Source organism: Crocodylus porosus, unplaced genomic scaffold, assembly GCF_001723895.1.
Source record: "Crocodylus porosus isolate Cpor-Errol unplaced genomic scaffold, CroPor_comp1, whole genome shotgun sequence".
Classification (NCBI taxonomy): domain Eukaryota; kingdom Metazoa; phylum Chordata; order Crocodylia; family Crocodylidae; genus Crocodylus; species Crocodylus porosus.
Window position 1 is genome coordinate 16,231,899 of NW_017728923.1, and position 13,968 is coordinate 16,245,866.

Genomic DNA, 13,968 nt, shown 5'->3' on the forward strand with positions numbered 1-13,968 from the left:
GTACTTCCACTCCACTTCTGGGTCCGCCACTGAGCGCACGAGGGACACACTCCCCAGCTCAGTGACTGGTGCCTCCTGGGTCTATGGGGGGGGCCCAGGGGGCCCCCTGCGACCAATTGCCAAGCCAAGGATACAGAGAGCAGGGGAGCCTCTGCGCAGTCAGCAGTGGACCCAGATGTGGATCAATCCTGAGGAACAGTTCTGACTTGCTTTTAGGATCACTGGAGGACTAAGAGGTCTGTCATATCACAAGTGAAAAGATAATAACCACAGCAACAGAGACAGAGGACTTATACCAGAGCACTCAGTAGAGGTGCACTGATACATCAGTCCGATATCGGGTCAGCACCAATATAAAGAAAATTGGCTGTATCACAAATCGGCCCAATGCAGCCAATAATTTGGTCAATAAAGGCCCATGTGTACATGGCCACAGTGCAGCATACAGGCAATAAGGAGCACAGCCCGGCAGCTTGAAGAGTTGCGTGCAGCTGGTAAGTCTGTTGTGGTGGATGGGAAAAGGGCTCGGCTCAGGGTGGGCAGCAGTGGCACTGGGAGGGGGGCTATGGGAAGGGGGGGCTGCAGCCACCCCAAGTTTTGCCATAGCCCCCCCAGAATTCTCCCTCCCAGCACTGCCGCCCCCTCCCAGAGACCAGCCCTGATCGAGAAGAGCCTGGCGCAGCCCCAGCTCCATCCCACAGCTGCATCAGCCTGCTCTGCCCTGCACAGATCTAGGGGTACATGCTCCTCCTGAACCCTCCTCGAGTGCATTCAGCAGCAGGAGGTGTCCCCCCTTGCCCCGTGTGTCCCCTGGATAAGCTGTGGCTCCATCCCGTGCCCTGCCCTGCCCTGCCCTGGCTGGGCAGTGTCTGCCCCTGCCCCACTCCCTCCCTCACCGCAGGGGGTGTTTATCTGTTCTCGTCATGCCCCTTCCCTCCCCCTCCCCTTTTACCACAACAGACTTACCAGCTGCACACAGCTGTATCAGAAATCAGTTTGGTATTGGCTGATACGCTTCCTTAAAACTGACTATCAGTATTGGCCCCCAAAATCTCTATCGGTGCACCCCCATTGCTCAGTGCTGCATCCACCTGGGCAAGTCAAACTGTAATGTTATGTAATGGTTTGTTTGTTTGTTTGTTTTCTTTAAAGAAGTGCTAAATGTACCTGAGTTGCTAAACCCTAGAAAAAAACCCACAAAAGTATATCATATATTTTTTGTGTAACATATTTTGTTAACTTCAGCTTTTTAATATTAAAAAAAAAATCTAACTGGGAGAACTGAAAAAACACATCTCTAAATTGCCCAAAATGAAGAATGCAGGACTTCAAATGTCTACTCATAAGTTTGTTAGAGCCACTTGGCTCTAGTGATGGGCAAGCCAGAATGAAGGTACCAGAGAAGTTACAGATTGTCAGTTTAACTTAGTGTGACTTCTTTTTATCAAAATAAGAAGACACAGTTGTCACCAGTGTATCTAGAATCTGCCTTTACAGCATCTCCTGGTAAGAATGAATGTTCAAATATAATATCTCTGCAATTGTTTAGAAGCAAGGAAGCCCTGTCAGATCAAATGTAGCCCAGATGAGAGATTATTTTAAAACCAAGCTTTTACCACACCAATGCCCACAAAGTAGAATGTCCATGATTTTTTTTTATTTGAATACTTTTTAAAGATACAAATCATTTAGGGTTTCCATCTGTAATACTGCAGTGAAAATATCAACATGAATTTGATTAGCAAGTAGCTGGTCTGTCCCTTATCTTTCAAACCCAGAGAAGTATGACTGTCTAAGCAGAATAAGTAACTGGAGGCACCTCTAGAGTATTGGCAATAAACAAAAAGAAGTCTGGAGGAAGAAATATGATCCTGCAAAACTTAATGTGCAAAGTCTGAAACAAAGACTACTCACTAGTAAGACCCTGGAAGTATTATTCATGATGCAGCATTTAAACACTTCCCTTCTTGCAGGCTGTGTTTCTGTAGCAACTCATTTGGTAATTCTGAAATACTTTCCAACATCTAGCTTACCATTATAACCTCTGTGAAATGGATATTACTATCTTATGGATGGGGAAGAACTGATGCATGTGGAGGTTATGTAACCCATCCAAAGCTCAGTATAACAGCAAATCAATGGCAGAACCAGGAATAAAACCCACAAATCCCAATTGCCAGGGTTTAATCATAACTCAGCACCTTCTCCACAAATACTAATATAGCCCTCTGATACGGTCAACATATGACAAACCAAAAACATACCCCCCCAACAAACATAGAAATTGCCACCTAAAAACATTTGACTTTGTGCAATCATTACAATGCTTTGAAGAAAAGGAAAATATCACTTAGAGATAAGGTCCGTATGAAATTTTACTCTGGTTTTAATTTGAACTGCATCACAACCCAACCCAACCCAGCTGATATCTGTTGTTTTGGTTTGGCCTGTTACCAAAATGAGCTCTAGTCACAATATTTGTATCTTGTTACAATTTTGGACCCAGTGACATGGTAGAACACTCCAGATAAGAAAGAATTAGCAAGCATAAGACTAATGATTCAGGAGTTGTTTAAAATGAGGAGTTTATCTTTTCAGAGAAAAGACAAAGAGAGAGTGTTATGAAACAGGACTTTGCTGCTTGCTTGGATAATAGGAATCACCTTGCAATGTGCTATTTTGTATGTTAGTGTTTGGAGTGAAGCCAAACCTGAAGAGAGACTCAGTGTGAGACTTCTTTCTAGGCTGGTGGGGAAAGCTTGTAAACTTACATGTGATGGAGAATTTGGGCAGTATTCTGAGCCATAAGAGAGAAATGTATCATGAAATGCCATTAAAATTGGAAACAGCAACAGAGCAGCAGTTACTTTTCTAAAAGAAACAGCAAAGCCAGCAGCAGATCCTGCTTTAACTACTAGATCAGGATATCTATAAGTCCCAGACTAGTGTGGAATTACTACCAATGAAAAAAGGTTTGGTTCCAATAACCCCAGTACTTATACACAAGAGAGAACTTTTAAATTAAAACCTAAAAAATGCTGCTACACTTGGCTCTTCTTGGTTATACAAAATGAAGGGAAGATAGTATGTGGATGTGGGTGTGCACTGTACCAAATACTAAGGGCTGTTCAAGATTGCAAAGACACGGTGGCAGTGATCCTACTCTATGGATAATGCTGGTCACTTTATCCCAGTTTCCTTACCTGTGCTAGAAGCACCAGTGGCCCTTGTCTTCCATGGCAAACATATTGCACTTCCTGAAACTGAATGGAAAATTAAAGTCAATTAAGCTTGTTATAAAATATCACCCCTCTTTTTTTCTTGGCAATCATCAGATTCCTTCCATATGAGCATCACACTCAGCATTTGGCCTCTCCAGATGGGACTCTGACTGTTGCTTGGGAAATAAAGGTGTGATGATATTGTGTAGTTATCAGCTCTACCCATGTCAATATGACAAAAAGATGTCTACAAAACAGAAGAATAAAGGATCCAAGTGATTTGTGTACAAGTACATAACCGCTGCTCTACCATTTGGTGTATGTGTATGATTATAAAACTTGGAGGGGTAAAGGACACTGTACAGGAAGCTGAGCTCATTCTCCCCAGTAAATGATGAGCTACCGCCTAGCTGATACTAATCAAGTGGCTGTAAAAGCCAGAATGTGGTTCAGTGGTTGTGGAAAGTAGGCTGTTTGTGGGTTGTCTACCTTTGGTTCAAGATAGAAAGATTATAAAAGGAAGGGTCTGTGGGTCTTTATGATCTGCTTAAGTCAAAGAAATAGTTTGGATTTGATATTTGTGAGATGCTGATTTGAAGAGTAAAAGTGTGATCTGAAGTGACTCTCGAGTGTGTTGCCACTGCTTCATCAGGTAGGGTGACACGCCGAGTGTTCTACAGTTGAGGTAGGAAGGTACAGAGGAGGAAAGCTGCTGGCTGATGGTGTCATTAATATGCCGAACTTCGGCCTTATGTTTTTCAGTGACTTATTGCTTACTATATGCTGGCTCTACCCTTTTGTGGACCTATTACTTACACTCCTTAAAATATGTGCAGTGGAATTTTAGCTCCTAAATTCTTATTAAGATCAGTATGCCTGAATATCTAGGTATGAAGGAAAATTGCAAAGCAAACCTTCCTAAATATCAGCTAAGAGAGATATAATATGTCTAGAAGGTGTACAGCCTACAGCATTAATGAACATATTGCTGTACTACTAATCAGAAGTTCTGAAAAACTACTGAGAAGTGAGCTGGTACCGTACTATATAACAAAACAAAGAAAATGCATAGGTTTTCCAAAAAAAGGAATGATTCTAGCAAATTATTATCCTTGGAGTCTCGCAACTTGTAGCTCTAATAAAAACAACAAATAACTAGGAAGAAATTATTAAAGCCTTACTAGCTAATGGAAATATGAGGGATAAGTTGTGTGCTCAAGCAATAAATCTTGTAGTGCCTAGAAATAAAAACACAACAAAAAAAAACAGTAGCTTGTGTACCACAACCTATAAGGTACTGAAAAAGTATAATCAATGCTTTGGAGGTGGTGAATGAAGAAACTCCAAAAGAGGTTTGCAGTTTGGCTTTAAATTAAATACCTGAAAAGTGAAATTACTAGGTAAGGAGAAGGGTTGTGTTGTTACAAATGAGAGGTTGGATTGCCAATTATAGAGAACAGTTTAAGTAACAAGGTGAAATAAAGGAGAATGTTCATCTGCTCATGCATCATCTTGGCTGTGTGGTTAGGTTCATAAGCCTGTGGTGTCATTTCCAAATGAAAATTATGAAATCTGCACTCTGAAGAGAATGTAAGACTAATCTGGATAAAAAAACTTTAGGAAATGTACCATAAACCTCAGTCCTGCACTAAAAAAAAAATCCAAAGTCTTACCACTTAGTGGTTATGATTATAGTTTGATCCTGTAGTTCTCTAAAGAGCTGCTCCTGAAGTGATCAGGTATGTAGATGGCTTGGACGTTAACAGGTGCTGTAAAATACTGAGAGTGGAGTGGGAATGCTTCAGGCAGTATAAACTTTGAAATATTGAAACTCACATTTTCTTTATAGCTTCAAACTATAACAAACAAGAAATCCCTTCTAACCTGGATAAGGCCTCAAAGTTGTCTTCTACAAAAAGAGAAGTCTGAATAGGCTATAAACTAGGTAGTTGATCTGCTTCTCATTCACATAGCTGTGAGTTGCTCATGCAAGGCTAAGAGTCATGTAGTAGTAGGTGTACTCCTAATGTCTCCTCTGCTGCACAGTTGAAGACTGCATCTTTGCGTGTCTGTACCAAGTGAGCTAGTGTCCTTCACTAACTTCCTGTAAGACAGGGAAAGCTTTCCTAGTACCCTGTACTCCCCATCTGACAAGTCCCCATAGCTATTGAAAACAAAATCTAAACTTTGATGGGGAGTGTGGAAAGGAGGGAGGGGTTTTCAAGTGATTCTGAAAGAAGAAAATGAAAACAGTATTTTCTTTAAAAGAGAGAACTTCTCATTGTCAGAGCAAGCAGCTCTGACCCACTGTAGGCAGTCTATTTACAAAGATGAGAAAGTGACATGAGCAAATCTGCTTTTTTGTCTCTGTGACTGACTGCGTAAGATTTAAAGGGGGAATATTTTCAAATTACAACAAAAAAGATAATTATCTTATAGCTTCTGACTGGGGCTGAATTTCTCTTTTACAAAGCATATTTAAGTTGGCATGTTGTTGTTATATTCTACATTAGAATAATTTACATTACATCTAATAAGTGTACATTAAATACTTAAAACAGAATTACCTGTCTCTGCATAGACTGAGGCGGCAAACAGACAATTCATGTCTTAACTTCCCACCTTTAAATATTGTGTTCCTTGAGGCTATCTCTGCATCTATTCAGCTGAAAGAAAAATAGACAGAATATTGTGATGACCTAAGTTGCCTTCTCAAAGTCAGACCAGTTGTTGTTAACAGTGGAAGTAACCAATGTTGGTTGGTTTTGCATATTCTTTTTAGAATCCAAAAGTCTGAACATGGGGAAAGTGCGTGGTAATGAATTTTTGTCTCTTTCTTGACAGCTGACATCATGTGCTGGAAACAGATATATCAACTCATTAGGAATAAAGCACAGCTTGTAGAAACCAGGAGAGGAGTTGGGGCAAGTTCTGAGAGCATGGGGGGAACACGAGGAGAAACATGATGCCACTAATTAGTTCCTCTCCTCTGAAAATCCCCTTTCTCTTTGCTCAAAAATCCTTTTCTAAACCTCTAAGAAAAGATTTTTATAGCTACCATGGTCTCATAGTCTACACTGACTCCCCATGAGCAGGTTGAAGGAGTGGGGTATGTTCAGCTTGTGGAAAAGGCACTTAACACTACAGGGGGCATGATAACAGTCTTCAAATACTTGAAGGGCCGCCATAAAGAAGAGGGAAAGCACCTCCCTCTCTGCTGCAGAGAGGAGGGTGCAGACCAAGGCTTGAGGTTGCGGCAAAGTAAGTTTAGACTGGACATCTGGAAACGCTTCTTCACGGTTTGACCAGTGAGGCAGTGTAGTAAACTGCCTGTTAAGTTGTGGACTCCCCATCACCAGAGGTCTTCAAGAAGAGGTTGGACAGCCACTGGTTGGGAATGATCTAGCTGTACTTACTTGTACCATGGAGATTTCCCATGCCTTTGGCCTTTGCTGGTTGCCCCCCTCCCTGCTTGCTTTTCTGCTACATGGATCAGGCGGTTGTTAAGCCTTCCCACAGGCACTGGGTGTTGGCTACAGCCAAGGCTGGGGACTTTGGCTGGGGTGTGCCAATGCTCCTGCTGGGACCACAGCTGGAGGATCCTGGTGAAAGGATCTTGCCCCTTTGCTCAGCCAGACCAACTGCCTGTTTGAAGTCAGGAGGGAAGTTTGCCCCCTGCTCGGATTGGTACAGACTGGGTTGCCTTCCCCTGCAGCCAGGGTGTGGCCCTCTACCAGGGATCTCTTGAGCATCTATTGACAACCCTTCATACATGGCTGCCGTGGCCCTCCTCTGCCGTGGGGATTAGGTCCCTTGTGTCAGGCTCGACGCTGGTCTTCGGCAGAGCCTGCGGGTTGTGCGATGCTGTGGATGAGGTCAGGGGTGCTCCTGCCTCAGGCCGGCGGGCCCCTTTGCTCTGTGATCCTGCCTGGATGGCACTGAGCGCAGCCCCGCGACTGGGGGTGGGGGGGCGCCGCGGCCGCCGAGGCTGGAAGTCCCATCCCAGGTCACCGCGCCAAGTTCCCCGCGTGGGCAGAGCCGCCAGCCGGGGGTATTTCCGAGGCAAGCTGGGAACCCCCTGCCCGCGATCTCCCGCCCCGGCCAGCAGCGGGGAGGGCGGGCCGCGCAGTGGGAAGGGGCTGCCGCCAGGCTCCGCCTCAGCGCCCGGCCCAGTCACGCGGCTGCGCACCCTCGGCGCTGTCAGCTGCCGCGGGCCGGGCCGGGATTGGCAGCCGCTCGGGCCGCCCCTGCCCCTATATGAGGCGGCGCTGGCTGGTGAAGGGCGCAGCGCGCCCGGGTGCTGGGCGGTGGCACTCCGGGATGGTGCGCGGTCGGCCCCGCTCCCTGCGCACCGCGGCGGGTGGCGGCGCTTGCACAGCGCGCGGCTGGTGGTGAGCGGGGCCGGGGTTCCGTGCGCGCGGGCGGGGCTGGGGCCCTTTGTGTGTGCCGCTTCGGCGCAGTCTCCCGACAAAAGGAGGCGGAGGCCGGGCCCGCGGCCTGGTGCTGCGGCGGCGAGTGTCCCCAGCTGAGGCGGTGGCTCCGCTCTGCTCCCCTCTCCGCGCTGTTTTCCTCGGCGGGGGCGAGGGACGGGAGGCGGGTGCCATGTTGCGGCCCGGCCCCCCGGAGGGTTGATGCGTCCTCGGCGGCAGCGGTCGGGGCGGGAGGCGCCGTCCCGCAGGCCCCGGGTGCCCCGTGGGGAGGGAGGGGGATGCGCGCACCCTGCCCTGGCTCCCGCCCGGCTCGCTGCCGCCTGCGGGCACACTGCCCCGGGCCCTGCGGCCCCGGGTGTCCGGGCAAAACATGGAAACCAGTAAGTTCTGTTGAGGGAGGCTGGAGGGGGAGAAAACCTGCGCCTGGGGAGAGAGTGGAGAGGCTCTTCAATAAATGTCACCCGGGAAACCTTCAGAGCAGAGCTCGCGGCCCTGTTGGGAGGGGACAAGGGCAGGGCAAAAAGTGGTAGTAACACCTGCTGCTGCCAGGGCTTGGTGAGGCAGCACAGCTTGACCACGATGAAGCTGAGCTGTAGAAAGCCAGCTTGATGCTGAATCACTGTGGTCTTAGTGGGTCTGTTTGTTAGAGCAACACAGTTAATTATTTTAAAGAATAGAGTGAAATCCAGTTTATTTGATGGAAGTGAGGTGTGTAACTGGGCCATACTTAAATACACTGAAGCATTAATTCTTTTGCTGGACACCAATCCCACTTGCATAAGTAAACCTTCATCCATAGATGACAGTGACAGTAAGCTTAAGGAGTTAAAACTAGTGGTATTTTCACATGCTTGAGACACTTAATACAGTCATGAAATCTGGTAACAGTTTAAAAGTACTTTGGTGTAGTGTGCATAATATATGTGAGAGTTGTGGGGTGGGGGACATGGTGCTCTCACTGGTCCGGCTTCCACGCCTTTGTCCTGGTCTTTTACTACAGTGATGGGAAAGTGTCTGGTTTAACTTGGTTCAAGGTGCTCTGTACTGCTGTAGTAGTACTACCTACATCTTTGGAGACCATGTTACACCAGACCATGGCTTTTAGAAGAGAACCATTATCTGTGTTCTCAAGGCTATGTGTGTGATTGGGTTTCCTTAACTGCTGCTTTACCAGAAAATGAGCTTAGTTTGAAGAGGAAAAAACTTATGCATTGCTAATAGTTTCAGAAATGGTCTTTGTTCACTTAGAGTTGCACTCCATCCAGGTTTCAGTGCTATCTGCTTGGGACTTAAATCCAAGTTAGTGGAGTTGAACCAGAATGTTGTGGCCACTATTTGAGGCCAGTGGAAACTTTTTTTTTTTAAGCTGCATGCAGCTAATCTAAGCACTCATGAATATCTGTAGTTGACACATGACAGTCTTTACACCCTCAAGATTGAGCAGTGGAGGTGCTAGTACATACAGTGTTTATAAATGGTATATTTGCAACTTAGATTCTCTTTTCACTTCTTTCTGCTTGTTTTAGCAGATAAACTTTTTTCTGTTATGAATTTGCAAAAGCAGTCAAACTCATCCATTTCTAGAAATGGAATAAAATGTGGGCCGCTGGCAGTGAAAATAAGTAACTGGCAGGGAACTATGTGCACAATGCTCTAAGCTGCCTTTTTTTTGCCTAGTTTTAAAATCCTCCACAAAAGGGATAACCAGCACAACAAGAGCACAATGCTACCCTCTATTAACAGGCTTTCTAGTATCTGTTTGGACTTACCTTTTTAATGTTGGATTTAAGATCCACTACCATTAGTCTGATGTTTTTAACTTCTGCTTTGGTTTAAATGGAAGTACTTACACCTAGAATTGTAATACCCTGCTTCTCTTCCTCCTCCCCACCTCCTTAGTTTCTTAACTGAAATACCAAACAACAAAAAGGACATTAACTGAAGTCTCAAATATATCAAACAAGTTCAGCACGCTAATCTAAGGATTTAGATTTTTAAAACAACCTTGCTTTTTAAGCCTTTTTCAAGATACTACTCCATATATAGTAAGCAGGAATGGACTTTCGGGGACTTCTTGAATTCTGGTTGTTACTGTCAACTCTGTGGCAGAATGTCTGTGATTCCAAAATCAGTAATATTTTTCTTAAGAAATGGACTGTGTTCATTCTATCCCCTTCTTGCATCCTGTTATTGACAAAACTAGAGATTGCTCAAATGGTTGAAGGATGCGTGTTACAAACTAGCTTTTCTAGCAGCAAAAGTCATTGTGGCTAGGCAGCATTTGTTATGCTGCACAAAGTTGGGCCCGTTAGATCTTTTTGAATAACTGAGTATAAGAAGGATTATCAGGGGACTGCCTCACTTACCTTCTGCAAATGAGCGATCCTTTGAACCAAAAGCTTTCCATTTTAGTTAAGAAGATTTGGATCCAAAGTCTAAATTCCTGGAGCACAGTGATGCCAGAGCCAGCATGGCTTGTGTGCCATCTTAAAAGGTAACTTGCTTCCAGCAGCCTAGAGAGTATACTCCAGGTAAATCTAGAGGGGTTTGTGGTGTCTTCTTTATTTTGTTTTTAAAGTAGGAAGTTGTATGTTACATCTGAACACTATGGTTAATATAGACTATCATAGAAAGTTGCTTTGACCAAAATACCATTCTGGTTATACAGACAAGAAATGTTTGTACAGACTGATGGTTCAGACCTCTTCAATTCAAGGATCCCAGCAAGGAAAGCCTATCCCTTAGCGATAAGTTGGATAAATGGTTCTCAAGAGCTGGACTTCTGTAGCTTCTTCCTTTCTGATGTCAGATGGTCTTCCTTTTGCATCACTTTCTGGACTTCTGAACTGATGGGTAGTAGGGGTAAAATGAGTATATATCTTGCAGTGTTAAGATAATTGTTTGACCATGTTTTCTATCATCCATAGTGCGGTGTCTAGCTTACCAGTCAACTACCTAGAGTAATCTTTTACCCCAAATACTTGGTAAGATGGTATACTGAATGTTTTTTGGTTTTAGTTTTTTGGGGATTTTTTGTGTGTTGCACTAAGACTTGCTGAAATACAGAACTATCCCATCGTGTGAGTGTCACTATATAAAAATAAGCCTGGTAGGAAGCTGTGAATATGAAGTGCCAGAAGGTGCAAGACAATTAATGAAGCAGTGAGCAAGTCAGCATGTTCTTGCTTCAGTTGGGGGGGGGGGTGTAACCCAGATGCAGAGGGGAGGTGGGGCTAGTTGGGGAACTACTTTTAAAGGGAGAGATGGAGTTACTGAGCAACCAGATCTGAGGATGTTGTGTAGGAGTCTAAGGAAAGATTGCTTTTGGTTGGGGAAAAGACACTGGATTGTGCAGAACCTCCATAAAACACAAGATCAGACTCTCTGGAGAACCCAGGTCTTAATGTTTATTTCATTTGCTTGCTGGTGCAAAGACCAGGGTGGCATAGCTTAGAAACAGTACTGAGTGAAGGCTATAAGTACTTTGTAGCAGGATTCAACCCTCTTACATTCTTTGCTAAACTGAGCAGATCACACCATTGCATGAGCTAGAAGCATACCATAACTAGGTATGCTTAAGGGAGGCATGTGGCTAAAAACCAGCTCTGCCACAATGGGAGTGATGGACTATATTTGCCAATGAGGTTGGACTGTAGTTCTAACCTTTGACAGCACGGTATGATTGCTCATTTTACGTGATCACAAAAGGAGGGGGGAAAAAAAAAACACAACACAAGCCTACCCCGTTGAGCGCTAGAGTAAGAAAGTAGACTACTTGGAGCCATGTTCAACCAATCCTTACATTCTAATAGGGTCTTCAAGGCCTTTTGAGCATGCCCAGAGATGGTCTTGCCTTAACCCTCCCCTTACAAATATGGTTTACAGCACCAAGTGCAATACAGGAGTGAACTACTTCTCTCTGCCTCACTGCTACATGGATTCTGTGGCATAACCCAGAATCTTAAATGCCTCAATTGGGACTGGGGTCCGATTGTACTATGCACTGTACTGACACATTTAAAGATACTGTCTCCATCCCTCAAAAGCCCATAGTCTTCTGCACAGGGAACTGGTATGGGGTTTGGAAGTACTGTAATACCCAACCAGTGCCTGAAGTGCAGGAGCCAGCCTTGATACCTTCCCCCTGGTGCCAAAAATGCTTGATCACAGATGCTGGTAACCACAAGGATAAGGCAGTATAGCTCCTCTGAATAAGGGTTATGCTATTGCATAAATTCCCACTCAGTGCTGATTCTCTAAACTCGTAGTGAGTCACAACATTGAATCCATTTTGACGTCCTCTTCACTCTCACAGCTGAACTTTGTCCCATTTCCAGCAAGTCCTGCTTCTTAATCATTTTTTAATGTCTGGCAAACATCACAAACAGGGCCTTCAACCAGCTTACCCAGAATCCCTGTCACCTGCTGTCTTAGCTTATTGTATATGCTTGGTGTGCCCCTGCCCTCTGAGGTGGAACAAGACCAGGTAGTCTTATTCTTCATCTGCATATAAAGTTTGGGAGGATCCCAGGTGAGAGAAACGCCTAGTTCTAGTCATGAGTGGTGGGCTAATTGGCGCATGAATCCTCTGCTTTACGTAAGTGTGGGGAGGGGTGGCATAATCTGAGCCATAGTATCACCATGGCCTGAAATGCTGTAGACCTTTCTAGAGCCCAGCCCTATAAACTATATGCTAAATTATGAGCCTTTTGGCTTTGGACCGCATACAGTTTGTAGTATACTCTTGGTCTTTTGGCTAAGATCAAGCAAGACAGGTCGCATCTGAACCCCAAGTTCTGTGGGCCTTGGGCTTGCATGCAGGATACCTGCCTTTATCTGGGGTGTAGCTAAAGCTCCAGATTGGGTCTGGGAGGGAGGATACTTGACTTTGTCCAGTTGAATTTGGAACTGATTTGGCATTGATGATAATCATAATCATTGTATATAATAAGTAGGTGCAAAACTGCTTCTCAAGTGTGTTTAGCTAGCACCTGTGCTAGAACTGGGAGTAGTCTTTAAATTTAAAAAAAAAAAAAACAAAAAAAAACCTTAGTAGTAACCTGCATTAATTCTGTATTGATGAAGTCCATGGATACCCACAGTAATTTGCCTATATAAATAAAATTATTGGGGGTCATCTTATTTGATTTAAATATGGTAATACCTGATCAAAGCAGTTGAGACAGCAAATCCATGGCAAAGGTGGGGGAGGGGTGGATACAGGGGAGTTCTCTTTTTCCTGCCCCCCCCCCCCCCCCACCTTCCCCCTTCTATAAGTGGCTTGATAAACATTGCCTTTTATAGTGATCAGAATCCTAGCTTTATATTCTGGCAGTTTTACAGGATAAACTGAAGCAGTTTTGCATGAAGGCATGCTACAAAAAAACAATAATACCCAAGCAGCAGAAGGGGTTGTTTCCTGTGGATTCCTGTTCAGTGCTGTATACTGCTGGAGCAGTACTGATTATGTACTATGACTGTCAGATCATTAAGACTAAAAAAAATGTAGTGGCAAACAGACTGGCTGTAGCCTGGTGTTTTTGTAAAGTTATAACAATTAATCCAGGATAGTGTGTGACCCCAATTTGAAAGTCACGAAACTGGTGGCATAATGCCAGCAGTGTGCTCTGAATATGAGATTCAGACTAACATTAATTTGCTTTGAAAAGAGAATAGACTTTCCATGTGGTTAATGAGTCTGTGCAGACTTCTATGGCACAAGGTTCCCTTGTTCTCTTGCTGCTTTATATTCAAGAAATAAATGTTAGGAATTGGAACCTGGGCTGTTTTAAACAAGCTCCAACAAGCTGAGTTCAGGGTCCTGCTTCCCTGTACTTAGAGGCCTACGGCAACCAGTAAGCTCTACAAGGCTGCATGCCATCTATGTGCAGTTCAGAGCAGTCAATGGTTTAAGTGATAACCTCACAGGGAGAAAGGGAAAGAATTTCATGACCTTATCTTTAGTCTTCTGGGTCACTTCCAGAACTATGCAGTAGCTTGAAAGCTTTGACCTCCCTCCGATCTTTGCTTTTTTTTAAGCTACCTGAATAGTAACATTAACAGCTCCCAGTGGAGTTGAGCTGTCTTGCGTGTTGCCAGAGCCCTACTCAAGTTGTTAGAAAACCTTGACAGTGACCAGCAAAGAAGTCCAACCCACTTCTGTTTTTCTGCTGCGATGCATCATTCTAAAAAAAACTTCCAGGACACCAAATACAGGCTTATTTCTGAGCTCTTAAATGAAGAGCTTTATCCTACAAAGTTGAAATGGTTGGGAAAGAGATCCTTCCCCAGCACCTCTCTTTTTGTTTAAAAAAAAC

The 13,968-nt window shown here is 44.5% G+C and overlaps 1 protein-coding gene across 3 annotated transcripts in view; it reads left to right on the forward strand.

The window, feature by feature from the left end:
- The first annotated feature begins 7,487 nt into the window (after nt 1–7,487).
- The window catches only part of SNN (stannin), a 16,947-nt gene continuing 10,466 nt past the window's right edge, over nt 7,488–13,968 (forward strand). The window contains exons 1-2 of one of the 3 annotated variants that reach the window (XM_019540122.1): nt 7,488–7,612; nt 10,579–10,635. The gene's annotated coding sequence lies outside the window, so the exon portion shown is untranslated. Of the gene's footprint in view, nt 7,613–8,015; nt 8,032–10,578; nt 10,636–13,968 lie in introns of those variants that run through there. The other 2 variants (XM_019540123.1, XM_019540124.1) reach the window with 2 other exon arrangements.